Source organism: Aegilops tauschii, chromosome 6 (assembly GCF_002575655.3).
Source record: "Aegilops tauschii subsp. strangulata cultivar AL8/78 chromosome 6, Aet v6.0, whole genome shotgun sequence".
Lineage (NCBI taxonomy): Eukaryota > Viridiplantae > Streptophyta > Magnoliopsida > Poales > Poaceae > Aegilops > Aegilops tauschii.
In genome coordinates, this window is record NC_053040.3 from 81,390,722 (window position 1) to 81,405,838 (window position 15,117).

Consider the following 15,117-nt stretch of genomic DNA (forward strand, 5'->3'; position numbering starts at 1 on the left):
TTATCGATTTTAGCATCAATATCTAAAAACTCCGAATTTTTGGAACGCCTTCTAGGTAAAGGTGGATCATATTCAGTCCCATCATTATCAAGATTCATTTTGCAAAACAAATATTTAATAGGGGACACATCAATAACTTTTAGATCTTCATCTTTATTTTCATAGAAACTAGAAGAACACGCTTTTACAAAGCAATCTTTCTTAGCACGCATCCTAGCGGTTCTTTCTTTGCACTCATCAATGGAAATTCTCATGGCTTTGAGAGACTCATTGATATCATGCTTAGGTGGAATAGATCTAAGTTTCAAAGAATCAACATCAAGAGAAATTCTATCAACGTTCCTAGCCAATTCATCAACTTTAAGCAATTTTTCTTCAAGCAAGGCATTGAAATTATTTTGCGAATTCATAAATTCCTTAAAACTAGTCTCAAATTCAGAAGGCATCTTATTAAAGTTTCCATAAGAATTGTTGTAGGAATTACCATAATTATTAGAGGAATTACTAGGATAAGGCCTAGGATTAAAGTTTCCTCTATACGCGTTGTTACCAAAATTATTCCTACCAACAAAATTCACATCCATAGATTCATTATTATTCTCAATCAAAGTAGACATTAGGATCAGAGGAAACACTCTTAGTAGTAAATAATTTCATAAGTTCATCCATCTTTCCACTCAACACATTAATTTCTTCTATCGCATGCACTTTTTTATTAGTAGATCTTTCAATGTGCCATTGAGAATAATTAACCATAATATTATCTAGGAGTTTAGTAGCTTCTCCTAAAGTGATTTCCATAAAAGTGCCTCCCGCGGCCGAATCTAAAAGATTTCTAGAAGCAAAATTCAATCCGGCATAAATTTTTTGTATAATCGTCCACAAATTCAAACCATGTGTAGGGCAATTACGTATCATTAATTTCATCCTCTCCCAAGCTTGTGCAACATGTTCATGATCAAGCTGCTTAAAATTCATAATATCGTTTCTAAGAGAGATGATCTTAGCGGGAGGAAAATACTTAGAGATAAAAGCATCTTTGCACTTATTCCAAGAATCAATAATATTTTTAGGCAAAGACGAAAACCAAGCTTTAGCACGATCTCTAAGCAAAAAGGGGAATAGCTTCAATTTAACAATATCATTATCCACATCTTTCTTCTTTTGCATATCACACAAATCAACGAAGCTATTTAGATGGGTAGCGGCATCTTCACTAGGAAGGCCGGCGAATTGATCTTTCATGACAAGATTCAACAAAGCAGCATTAATTTCACAAGATTCAGCATCGATAGGAGGAGCAATCGGAGTGCTAAGAAAATCATTATTGTTGGTATTGGTAAAGTCACACAATTTAGTATTATCTTGAGCCATCGTGAAAAGCAAGCAATCCAACACACGAGCAAACAAGAGAAGGGAAAAAAGAGGCAAACGGAAAAGAGAGGGCGAATAAAACGGCAAGGGTGAAGTGGGGGAGAGGAAAACGAGAGGCAAATGGAAAATAATGTAATGCAGGAGATAAGGATTTGTGATGGGTACTTGGTATGTTGACTTTTGCGTAGACTCCCCGGCAACGGCGCCAGAAATCCTTCTTGCTACCTCTTGAGCACTGCGTTGGTTTTCCCTTGAAGAGGAAAGGGTGATGCAGCAAAGTAGCGTAAGTATTTCCCTCAGTTTTTGAGAACCAAGGTATCAATCCAGTAGGAGGCCACGCACGAGTCCCTCGCACCTACACAAACAAATAAATCCTCGCAACCAACGCAATAAAGGGGTTGTCAATCCCTTCACGGTCACTTACGAGAGTGAGATCTGATAGATATGATAAGATAATATTTTTGGTATTTTTATGATAAAAATGCAAAGTAAAATAAAAGGCAATAAAAATAACTAAGTGTTGGAAGATTAATATGATAGAAAATAGACCCGGGGGCCATAGGTTTCACTAGTGGCTTCTCTCAAGAGCATAAGTATTTACGGTGGGTGAACAAATTACTGTTGAGCAATTGACAGAATTGAGCATAGTTATGAGAATATCTAGGTATGATCATGTATATAGGCATCACGTCCGAGACAAGTAGACCGACTCCTGCCTGCATCTACTACTATTACTCCACACATCGACCGCTATCCAGCATGCATCTAGAGTATTAATTTCATAAGAACAGAGTAACGCTTTAAGCAAGATGACATGATGTAGAGGGATAAACTCATGCAATATGATATAAACCCCATCTTGTTATCCTCGATGGCAACAATACAATACGTGCCTTGCTGCCCCTACTGTCACTGGGAAAGGACACCGCAAGATTGAACCCAAAGCTAAGCACTTCTCCCATTGCAAGAAAGATCAATCTAGTAGGCCAAACCAAACTGATAATTCGAAGAGACTTGCAAAGATAACCAATCATACATAAAAGAATTCATAAGATTCAAATATTGTTCATAGATAAACTTGATCATAAACCCACAATTCATCGGTCTCAACAAACACACCGCAAAAGAAGATTACATCGAATAGATGTCCACAAGAGAGGGGGAGAACATTGTATTGAGATCCAAAAAGAGAAAAGAAGCCATCTAGCTAATAACTATGGACCCGAAGGTCTGAGGTAAACTACTCACACATCATCGGAGAGGCTATGGTGTTGATGTAGAAGCCCTCCGTGATCGATGCCCCCTCTGGCGGAGCTCTGGAACAGGCCCCAAGATGGGATCTCATGGGTACGGAAGGTCGTGGCGGTGGAATTAGGTTTTTGGCTCCGTATCTGGTAGTTTGGGGGTACGTAGGTATATATAGGAGGAAGGAGTACGTCGGTGGAGCAACAGGGGTCCCACGAGGGTGGAGGGCGTGCCTGGGGAGGGGGGGTAGGCGCGCCCCCCTACCTCGTGCCCTCCTGGTTGATGTCTTGACGTAGGGTCCTAGTCCTCTGGATCACGTTCGTTCCGAAAATCACGTTCCCGAAGGTTTCATTCCGTTTGGACTCCGTTTGATATTCTTTTTCTGCGAAACTCTGAAATAGGCAAAAAAAACAGCAATTCTGGGCTGGGCCTCTAGTTAATAGGTTAGTCCCAAAAATAATATAAAAGTGTATAATAAAGCCCAATAATGTTCAAAACAGAATATAATATAGCATGGAACAATCAAAAAGTATAGATACGTTGGAGACGTATCACGTGTTGATCAAAGCAATGTCATCCTCCGCAATATCCAGCTTTCGCTGCAGTTCGATTACCTCCGAATTTCGGGCAGCGGCAGGAGGGGAGACAGCCTGCATTCCAAATTAAACCAAGGTTAGTACCTGAAAATATCTTTTCGATCCTCCGATCACTTCCTTTGGAAGGCGATCCGAGTCTCAGGGGCTACTGCATACACAACAGGTGCATCTGTCAATATTATTCAATTGGCAACATTACATCACAAACCTCAAAACCTCTCAGAAGGCTCGTAAAGGCCTCGTTCAACCCGCTCTTCGCGGATACAACTTTTTCGACCACCGTAACCATTAAGGCACGGTGCTTCTCCGAAACGGACGCTCGTCTCAGCATGTCTGTCATCGTCTCCGACACTCCTGGGTCTTCGGACACCGCTGCCGGAGCACGACATTCCTTTGAAGGAATTTGCTTACCCGCCTCCAGCATTGTCTCCGGCTGTAACCCGTATAGTTCGGGGCCGTCATCCTTGATCCCCGAACCCTGAAGGACAGAGGCATCACCTTCGGGTAGCTCCTTCCTCGTTTCCTGTGCTACTTGCCGGTTGGGAGAAGCCCTCCGGGATGACACCTCGAGATCATCCGCTCTGTTAGGCGAGGAGGCCAGAGAAAGCGTGTCACTCTCCATCATCTTCGGAAGAAGGTCGCCCGAGGAGGAGGACGATTGAGAAACACCAGGCGTTAACCTGTGAGGATGCACATATGTCGGAGGGTTGCTTCAGTAATAAGAAGGAAATGAGGTATGGTTAAAGTACCCCGCTTCACTTACGGTCTGGCCAGAGGTTCGTCCTCATCATCAAGCTCTACATCAACATCGCTTGCCCGGTTCAAGCCGACCGACGATGGCATTTTTCCTTTCTTGGAAGGTTTCCCTTCCTGGCCTCCAGATGCAGCCCGCTTTTTGCCGTGGCAAGCATCTCCTTTGGGATCCCCGCTCTCGCCCCCCTCTGTAGACACCAGGTATGGTGTCGGGATCAACATCCACGTCAGTAAGGCACACGCAGGGTCTTCGGGAAGGAGTGCCGGACACCAGATTAACACCGCTTTCTTTATCCAGTCCTGTATAAGGGCAGGTTGTTTAGTGTCTTGTCAAGAGATGTTTAAATGAAGGGTGTGCGGGGATCGAATACTTACCGGAGTATCCGGATGATTGCAGTCGAGGCCGACGTCTTCGGTGGTGTCCGGCCATTGCTCTCGCTCCCCGAAATATAACTTCCACATTCCTTCGTGTGTAGTACTGAAGAAGTGCTGAAGAGTCCATCGCCCTTCTGGATTGAACTCCCACATGTGGAGAGGCCGCCGTTGACACGGCAGGATCCGGCGGACCAGCATTACCTGAACGACGTTCACAAGATCGATGCCCTTCTCGGTAAGGCTTCGGATGCGACCTTGCAGAGTCTGCACCTCATTACGGATCCCCAGTCCAACCCCTTGTTGATCCATGAAGCAAGCTGAGTCGGAGGGCCGGGTCGGAACGCAGGCGTAGCCGCCCCACTTGGAGCCCCGTGGCTCGTTGACATAAAACCACCTCTGCTGCCATAGTTCGGAAGACTCGGCGAAGGATCCTTCAAACCAAACCGCGCTGGCAAGCTTGTTTATTACAACGCTGCCGCACTCTGCCTGCTCCCCCTCTATCACCCGCGGCCTCACATCAAAAGTCTTGAGCCACAAAGCAAAGTGCGGAGGAGTTCGGAGGAAGGCCTCACACGTGACGATAAATGTCGAGATGAGGAGAACGGAGTCTGGGGCCAGATCGTGAAAATCTAGCCCATAGTAGAACATGAGCCCCCGGACGAAGGGGTTAAGCGCGAACCCTAACCCATGGAGGAAATGGGACACAAATACTACCCTCTCGCCTGATTTGGGGGTGGGAATAATCTGCCCCTCGGCAGGAAGCCGATGAAGGATTTCTGGGGTCACGTACCTCGCTACGCGGAGCTTCGCAATATCCTCCTCCGTGACGGAAGAGGCCACCCACCGGCCTGAACGGTTGGACCCGGACATGATTGGGGCTGGTGGTAATTACGGCTCGAGGGCTAGAACTCGAGGTGGCTGGGGTTGAGGAAGAAGCAAGAGCGGAAGAAAAGGACAAGTCTGGGTCCCTATATAAAGGCCCAGAATGTCGACCGTCCCCTCCTGGGTCGTTAAACTTACCTATCCTCGAAGAGTTGTACACAGGGGATGGTTGGGATACCCATACCAATATTATTGAAAATCCCGTGAACAAGGGGACACGATCTCTGCTTTGACAAGACGTGCCAATAAAACCGCTTCCCGAGACGTGGGGCGATGGGCTAGCCAACGGTTGGAAATAATAACCGGGAAGGCGTGATACAGTGTCATAAACAATTGTCTGGAGATTGGACTCATGGAGTATTGTATTTTCTGTAATTATATACACAGGACCGGATACAATCATCATCTCCGAAGACTATATTGGAGTTCGGCAGAAGGGGAACCCGCCTTGCAATGCCGAAGACAAACTGCGCGCCAGACTCCTCGTCATTGAAGCCAGGTTCAGGGGCTACTGAGGGAGTCCTGGACTAAGGGGTCCTCGGGCGTCCGGCCTGTTATCCATGGGCCGGACTGATGGGCTGTGAAGACACGAAGACCGAAGACTATACCCATGTCCGGATTGGACTCTACTTGGCGTGGAAGGCAAGCTAGGCGGCCGATTATGAAGATTCCCTCTTATGTAACCGACCTCGTGTAACCATAGATCTCTTCGGTGTCTATATAAACCAGAGAGCATAGTCCAGATAGGACAGATTTATTACCATATACTCATAGGCTAGACTTCTAGGGTTTAGCCATTACGATCTCGTGGTAGATCAACTCTTGTAATACTCATATTCATCAAGATCAATCAAGCAGGAAGTAGGGTATTACCTCCATAGAGAGGGCCTGAACCTGGGTAAACATCGTGTCCCCGTCTCCTGTTACCATCGATCCTAGACGCACAGTTCGGGACCCCCTACCCGAGATCCGCCGGTTTTGACACTGACAGCAGGCGCAAGCTATCACTACTCCTCCTCATCGGTGAGTGTGGGGTGGTACGCTCGGAGGATGCGCTCCTCGTGGCGAGCTTCGAGGGTAGAGAGCCATAACACGGTGTCGATCGGGTCCTCGGGCTTCGACTGGGTCTCGACGGGGACGGCTGAAGGAAATATGCCCTAGAGGCAATAATAAAGTTGTTATTTATATTTCCTTATATCATGATAAATGTTTATTATTCATGCTAGAATTATATTAACCGGAAACTCACTACATGTGTGGATACATAGACAAACAAAGTGTCACTAGTATGCCTCTACTTGACTAGCTCGTTCAATCAAAGATGGTTAAGTTTCCTAGCCATAGACATGAGTTGCCATTTGATTAACGGGATCACATCATTAGAGAATGATGTGATTGACTTGACCCATTCCGTTAGCTTAGCATTTGATCGTTTAGTATATTGCTATTGCTTTCTTCATGACTTATACATGTTCCTATGACTATGAGATTATGCAACTCCCGAATACCGGAGGAACATTTTTTGTGCTACCAAACGTCACAACGTAACTAGGTGATTATAAAGGTGCTCTACAGGTGTCTCCGATGGTACTTGTTGAGTTGGCATAGATCAAGATTAGGATTTGTCACTCCGATTGTCGGAGAGGTATCTCTGGGCCCTCTCGGTAATGCACATCACTATAAGCCTTGCAAGCAATGTAACTAATGAGTTAGTTGCGGGATGATGCATTACGGAACGAGTAAAGAGACTTGCCGGTATCGAGATTGAACTAGGTATTGAGATACCGACGATCGAATCTCGGGCAAGTAACATACCGATGACAAAGGGAATGACGTACGTTGTTATGCGGTTTGACCGATAAAGATCTTCGTAGAATATGTAGGAGCCAATATGAGCATCCAGGTTCCGTTGTTGGTTATTGACTGGAGATGAGTCTCGGTCATGTCTACATAGTTCTCGAACCCGTAGGGTCCGCACGCTTAACGTTCGGTGACGATCGTATTATGAGTTTATGTGTTTTGATGTACCGAAGGTTGTTCGGAGTCTCGGATGAGATCAGGGACATGACGATGAGTCTCGAAATGTTCGACACGTGAAGATCGATATATTGGAAGGCTATATTCGGACATCGGAAAGGTTCTGAGTGGGTCGGGTATTTATCGGAGTATCGAAGAGTTACGAGAATTCGCTGGGGAGTATATGGGCCTTATTGGGCTTTAGGGGAGAGAGAGGGAGGGGCTGCCTAGGGCAGGCCGCGCGCCCCTCAAGGCCTAGTCCGAATTGGATTAGGGGGAGGGGCGCCGCCCCCTCCTTCCTTCTCTTCTCTCTTCCTACTACTTGGAAGGGGGGGAATCCTACTCCCGGCGGGAGTAGGACTCCCCAGGGCGCGCCATAGTAGAGGGATGGCCCTCCCCCTCCTCCACTCCTTTATATACGGGGGAGGGGGCACCCCATAGACACACAAGTTGATCATTGATCTCTTAGCCGTGTGCGGTGCCCCCCTCCACCATAATCCACCTCGGTCATATCATCGTAGTGCTTAGGCGAAGCCCTGCGCCGGTAGCTTCATCATCACCGTCATCACGCCGTTGTGCTGACGAAGCTCTCCCTCGAAGCTCTACTGGATCGTGAGTTCGTGGGACATCACCGAGCTGAACGTGCGCAGATCGCGGAGGTGTCGTATGTTCGGTACTAGGATCGGTCGATCGTGAAGACGTATGACTACATCAACCGTGTTGTCATAACGCTTCCGCTTTCGGTCTACGAGGGTACGTGGACAACACTCTCCCCTCTCGTTGCTATGCATCACCATGATCTTGTGTGTGCGTAGGAATTTTTTTGAAATTACTATGTTCCCCAACAGTAGCATCCGAGCCAGGTTTATGCGTAGATGTTATATACACGAGTAGAACACAAGTGAGTTGTGGGCGATACTAGTCATACTGCTTACCAGCATGTCATACTTTGATTCAGCGGTATTGTTGGATGAAGCGGCCTGGACCAACATTACGCGTACGCTTAAACGAGACTGGTTCTACCGACGTGCTTCGCACACAGGTGGCTGGCGGGTGTCAGTTTCTCCAACTCTAGTTGAATCGAGTGTGGCTACGCCCGGTCCTTGTTGAAGGTTAAAACAGCACATACTTGACGAAATATCGTTGTGGTTTTGATGCGTAGGTAAGAACGGTTCTTGCTCAGCCCGTAGCAGCCACGTAAAACTTGCAACAACAAAGTAGAGGACGTCTAACTTGTTTTTGCAGGGCATGTTGTGATGCGATATGGTCAAGACATGATGCTAAATTTTATTGTATGAGATGATCATGTTTTGTAACAGAGTTATCGGCAACTGGCAGGAGCCATATGGTTGTCGCTTTATTGTATGAAATGCAATCGCCATGTAATTGCTTTACTTTATCACTAAGCGGTAGCGATAATCGTAGAAGCAATAGTTGGCGAGACGACAACGATGCTACGATGGAGATCAAGGTGTCGCGCCGGTGACGATGGTGATCATGGCGGTGCTTTGGAGATGGAGATCAAAGGCACAAGATGATGATGGCCATATCATATCACTTATATTCATTGCATATGATGTTTATCCTTTATGCATCTTATTTTGCTTAGATCGACGGTAGCATTATAAGATGATCTCTCACTAAATTTCAAGGTATAAGTGTTCTCCCTGAGTATGCACCGTTGCGAAAGTTCGTCGTGCCGAGACACCACGTGATGATCGGGTGTGATAAGCTCTACGTTCACATACAACGGGTGCAAGCCAGTTTTGCACATGCAAAATACTCGGGTTAAACTTGGCGAGCCTAGCATATGCAGATATGGCCTCGGAACACTGAGACTGAAAGGTCGAGCATGAATCATATAGTAGATATGATCAACTAGTGATGTTCACCATTGAAAACTACTCCATCTCACGTGATGATCGGACATGGTTTATTTGATTTGGATCAAGTGATCACTTAGATGATTAGAGAGATGTCTATCTAAGTGGGAGTTCTTAAGTAATTTGATTAATTGAACTTTAATTTATCATGAACTTAGTCTTGGTAGTATTAGCATATCTATGTTGTAGATCAATAGCTCGCGTTTAGCTCCCCTGTTTTATTTTTGATATGCTCCTAGAGAAAACTAAGTTGAAAGATGTTAGTAGCAATGATGCGGATTGGATTCGTGATCTGAGGCTTATCCTCATTGCTGCACAGAAGAATTATGTCCTTGATGCACCGCTAGGTGACAGACCGATTGCAGGAGCAGATGCAAACGTTATGAACGTTTGGCAAGCTCGATATGATGACTACTTGATAGTTTAGTGCACCATGCTTTACGGCTTAGAATCGGGGCTTCAAAGACGTTTTTGAAATGCCACGGAGCATATGAGATGTTCCAAGAATTGAAATTAGTATTTTAGACTCATGCCCATGTCGAAAGGTATGGGACCTTTGACAAGTACTTTGCCTACAAGATGGAGGAGAATAGCTCAGCTAGTGAGCATGTGCTCAGAATGTCTGAGTACTACAATCACTTGAATCAAGTGGGAGTTAATCTTCCAGATAAGATAGTGATTGACAGAGTTCTCTAGTCACTATCACCAAGTTACTAGAACTTCGTGATGAACTATAATATGCAAGGGATAACGGAAACGATTCCCAAGCTCTTCGTGATGCTGAAATTGACGAAGGTAGAAATCAAGAAAAGCATCAAGTGTTGATGGTTGACAAGACCACTAGTTTCAATAAAAGGGCAAAGGGAAGCAGGGGAACTTCAAGAAGAACGGCAAGCAAGTTGCTGCTCAAGTGAAGAAGCCCAAGTCTGGACCTAAGCCTGAGACTAAGTGCTTCTACTGCAAAGGGACTGGTCACTGGAAGTAGAACTACCCCAAGTATTTGGCGGATAAGAAGGATGACAAAGTGAACAAAGGTATATTTGATATACATGTTATTGATGTGTACTTTACTAGTGTTTACAGCAACCCCTCAGTATTTGATACTAGTTCAGTTGCTAAGATTAGTAACTCGAAACGGGAGTTGCAGAATGAACAGAGACTAGTTAAGGGTGAAGTGACGATGTGTGTTGGAAGTGGTTCCAAGATTGATATGATCATCATCGCACACTCCCTATACTTTCGGGATTAGTGGTGAACCTAAATAAATGTTATTGGGTGTTTGCGTTAAGCATGCATATGATTTGATCATGTTTATTGCAATACGGTTATTCATTTAAAGTCAGAGAATATTTGTTATTCTGTTTACATGAATAAAACCTTCAATGGTCATACACCCAAGGTGAATGGTTTATTGAATCTCGATCGTAGTGATACACATATTCATAATATTGAAGCCAAAAGATGCAAAGTTAATAATGATAGTGCAACTTATTTATGGCACTGCTGTTTAGGTCATATTGGTGTAAAGCGCATGAAGAAAATCCATGCTGATGGGCTTTTGGAATCACTTGATTATGAATCAGTTGATGCTTGCGAACCATGCCTCATGGGCAAGATGACTAAGACTCCGTTCTCTGGAACAATGGAGCGAGCTACAGACTTGTTGGAAATAATACATACTGATGTATGCAGTCCAATGAGTGTTGAGGCTCGCGGCAGGTATCGTTATTTTCTGACCTTCACACTTGATTTGAGCAGATATTGGTATATCTACTTGATGAAACATAAATCTGAAACATTTGAAAAGTTCAAATAATTTCAGAGTGAAGTGGAAAATCATCGTAACAAGAAAATAAAGTTTCTACGATCTGATTGTGGAGGAGAATATTTGAGTTACGAGTTTGGTCTTCATTTGAAACAATGCGGAATAGTTTCGCAACTCACGCCACCTGGAACACCACAACGTAATGGTGTGTCCGAACATCATAACCATACTTTATTAGATATGGTGCAATCTATGATGTCTCTTACCGATTTACCACTATCGTTTTAGGGTTATGCATTAGAGATTGCTGCATTCACGTTAAATAGAGCACCATCTAAATCCGTTGAGACGACAGCATATGAACTGTGGTTTGGCAAGAAACCAAAGTTGTCGTTTCTTAAAGTTTGGGGTTGCGATGCTTATGTGAAATAGTTTCATCCTGATAAGCTCAAACTCAAATCGGAGAAATGTGTCTTCATAGGATACCCAAAGGAGACAGTTGGGTACACCTTCTATCACGGATCCGAAGGCAAGACATTCGTTGCTAAGAATGGATCCTTTCTAGAGAAGGAGTTTCTCTCGAAAGAAGTGAGTGGGAGGAAAGTAGAACTTGATGAGGTAACTATACCTGCTCCCTTATTGGAAAGTAGTTCATCACGGAAATATGTTCCTGTGACTCCTACACCAATTAGTGAGGAAGCTAATGATGCTGATCATGTAACTTCAGATCAAGTTACTACTGAACCTCATAGGTCAACCAGAGTAAGATCCGCAACAGAGTGGTACGGTAATCCTATTCTGGAGGCCATGTTACTTGACCATGACTAAACCTACGAACTATGAGGAAGCGATGATGAGCCCAGATTTCGCGAAATGGCTTGAGGCCATGAAATCTGAGATGGGATCCATGTATGAGAACAAAGTGTGGAATTTGGTTGACTTGCCCGGTGATCGGCAAGCCATAGAGAATAAATGGATCTTCAAGAAGAAGACTGACGCTGACGGTAATGTTACTGTCTACAAAGCTCGACTTGTTGCGAAAGGTTTTCGACAAGTTCAGGAGTTGACTACGATGAGACCTTCTCACCCGTAGCGATGCTTAAGTCCGTCCGAATCATGTTAGCAATTGCTGCATTTTATGATTATGAAATTTGGCAAATGGATGTAAAGACTGCATTCCTGAATGGATTTCTGGAAGAAGAGTTGTATATGATTCAACCTGAAGGTTTTATCGATCCAAAGGATGCTAACAAAGTGTGCAAGCTCCAACGATCCATTTATTGACTGGTGCAAGCATCTCGGAGTTGCAATAAACGTTTTGATAGTGTGATCAAAGCATATGGTTTATACACACTTTTGGAGAAGCCCGTATTTACAAGAAAGTGAGTGGGAGCACTACATCCTTTCTGATAAGTATATGTAAATGACTGTAACATCCCAAAATTCTAAATTTTGGAATGTTATAATAAATAGATAGATTTGATTGATTGTTTGATTGTTGTGTGATTGATTGACTGAAAGTGAGTGATATTCGAAACTTTTTGAAACTTAAATGAGAGGGAATAAAAGGACTTGCCCAAACTTTCACCTTTTTGCATTATGATCTCCTTCAATTCAAATTCTTTTCATCACAAAACCCTGGAGAGAAGATAACATGACTTCTTCCATTTTAAATAAATGAAAAGGGTTTTGAAAAGATTTGAACTTTATTCGGAAATATTTTCAAATTCAGAAACTTGAAGCAACTCAATGATTTTCATGAGAGAAGATAAAATGACTTCTACAAAACATATGAAATACGAGTTGGAAGTTTAAAAGAATTAAATTCAAAGCCCCTTTGAAATTATTTCCAATTTGGAGTTATTTGGGTTTTATTCAAATTATTTTTCTCCAAAAATAAAATATATGGAAATTAGGGCAAAATGATTCCCTACATCAGAAAATTGGAGAAAAATAAATTTGAAATCATTTTGGTATTTTTAAAATGATTTTTATTGGATTTTGTTAGAGCAGCAGCAGTGTTTGATTTATTTGAATTTTTGTGTATTTTATTTGACGTTAGAAAAATGTTCACGTTGTAGAAAATCTTTTTCTGGAAATTTTGATATATTATATGCCTATTTAATATTTTTATTTATTTTGTTTTTTTCTTCTTATTTTTGTTTTTCTGGAGAAAAAGTTTATTTAAAAAAAAACTTTTCCCCTACTCGGCCGGCCCAGCTAGCCAGCCAGGCCCAGCCCAGCCGCGCCGCACCGCCCCCAAGCTCGGGACGGAGTCCCGAGCATCGCCGCCGCGAGCCGGAGTCCGGCCGGACTCCGCGTCCGCCTTGCGCCCCCTCCTCCACGCAACCCCGCGCCGCCTCCCCACCTATATAAGGCCGGCCCCGGGCCCCGCCTCTCTACCATCGCCTCGCAACCGCCGCCGCCGCACATCTCGCCGCCGCGCCGCCGCTTGCTGTCGCCACCACCAACCGCCCCGCGCCGCCTCGCTAGCGCCGCCGCCGCAACCACCGCGCTGCCACCTCTCGCCGACCCGCCGCCCCGGAGCCGCCTCCCCGCGCGCCGCCGCCGCCGTTTTCTCCGTCGCCGGCGACTCCGAGCGCCGTGGTAACCGCCGCCCCTCCTCTCGCCGTTGGATCTGGATCCAACGATCTAGATCTTTCTGTTTTTGTTTTGTTTTGTTTTTATATAGCGAACGCTCGCTGGTTTAGCCTCTGGAGTGAACGGTTTTCGTCGGTTTAGGTTCTATAGCGAACGTTCGTTCGGTAAAGTTCTGTGAATATTTTATTTATAGATTAGCCCCTGTTCTTCAATCGGTCACAACTTTCTGCTCGTTTATCAAAATTCAATGAAACCAACGCCCACTTCTTCGTTATGATCTCCTCTATCCAGTAAAACAACTTAAACATGTTTTTGAAAGTTTAAAATTTGAATTCAAATGGATTTGAGTTTGAACTTCGTTTGATCATAACTTGAGTTTTATAACTCCGTTTTAGTTGATTCTTTTTGCAAATCGAAGCTCTTGATCTAAAATTTCTGATAAGGCCAAATAGACATAATTTTGGTAGTGTTAGAAATTGTTTTATGTTGCAAGAGTTATTTGGTTTTGATGTTTTCCTATTTGTATTTTTCGTTCTTTCCGACCTTTTGAGTGATTGCTTATGTGTGGTTACTATTGATTGCTTACGATAGATTGACCGGAGTGTGACAAGTAGAACTATCAAGATTTGTGAGTGCGAATCATCTTCATCAACAGTACAGGCAAGTTCACACTTTGATCATATCCCTTTACTACCCAGTTTTTATGCATTAGTTTCAACCCTCAAATATTGCATGGTTAGGAATTGATAACATGTGGGTATTGGGAAGTAATTGATGAGGTAGGAACCTATTGCCCTGCATTCAAACCTTGGGAGTTACTATTACGTTATGCTTATATTGCCATGCTATGCTCGTAGACGTGGATTGGGTTTGAGTGTATCCATGACAGATGTGAGATTGTTAATTAATGGTTCAACTTAAGGTGGCAACTTTAATACACATCTGGGTGGATTGAGGCACCTGGGGTATCTAGTGATTGCCTGTATTTTTTGGAAATCCCGGGGTACTGTGTGATTTTCCTATGGACTGCCACCCAGGCTCAAAGGGATCATAAGATTATTCATGCTAGAAACTTCCGTGTGCAGCCACAAGCTATTATGGGCTCTAGCATAGTTGATTAAGTCGTGTGAACTCTTACAGTGGTAGACTAGCAGATGTAGGGGATGTAGGTGGTACTGTCTACCCATCGTAAGGTGCTAACACTTCTGAAAGACTGTGTCTCGGTCATCCGTTTCTCAAACATCATGTAGTGCGAGAAATCAAACGGAGGAGATCGAGTCTTGTGGGAAAAGTGCACAAACCTCTGCAGAGTGTACAAACTAATCATGATTAGCCGTCTCCCCGGTTATGGACATCTTGAGTATCTGGTTCTTGGATTATCATGTGGATCTCATCACTCTTAATTATAAAATTTGATTGGGTTGTTAATTACTTTTAATTGGGATTGAGATGGGGTTTACCATTCTCAATGTTTTCAACCAACTTTGTAGTTAAATAAAATATATTCCTTTGCAGTAGGGAAAAATTGGCTTTTCGCAAAAACATTATAACCATAGAGCTTTTCCACCAGCCATATATGCATGTAGTGATAGTTATTATTCATCATTATCCTATGGTGTGAATTTGC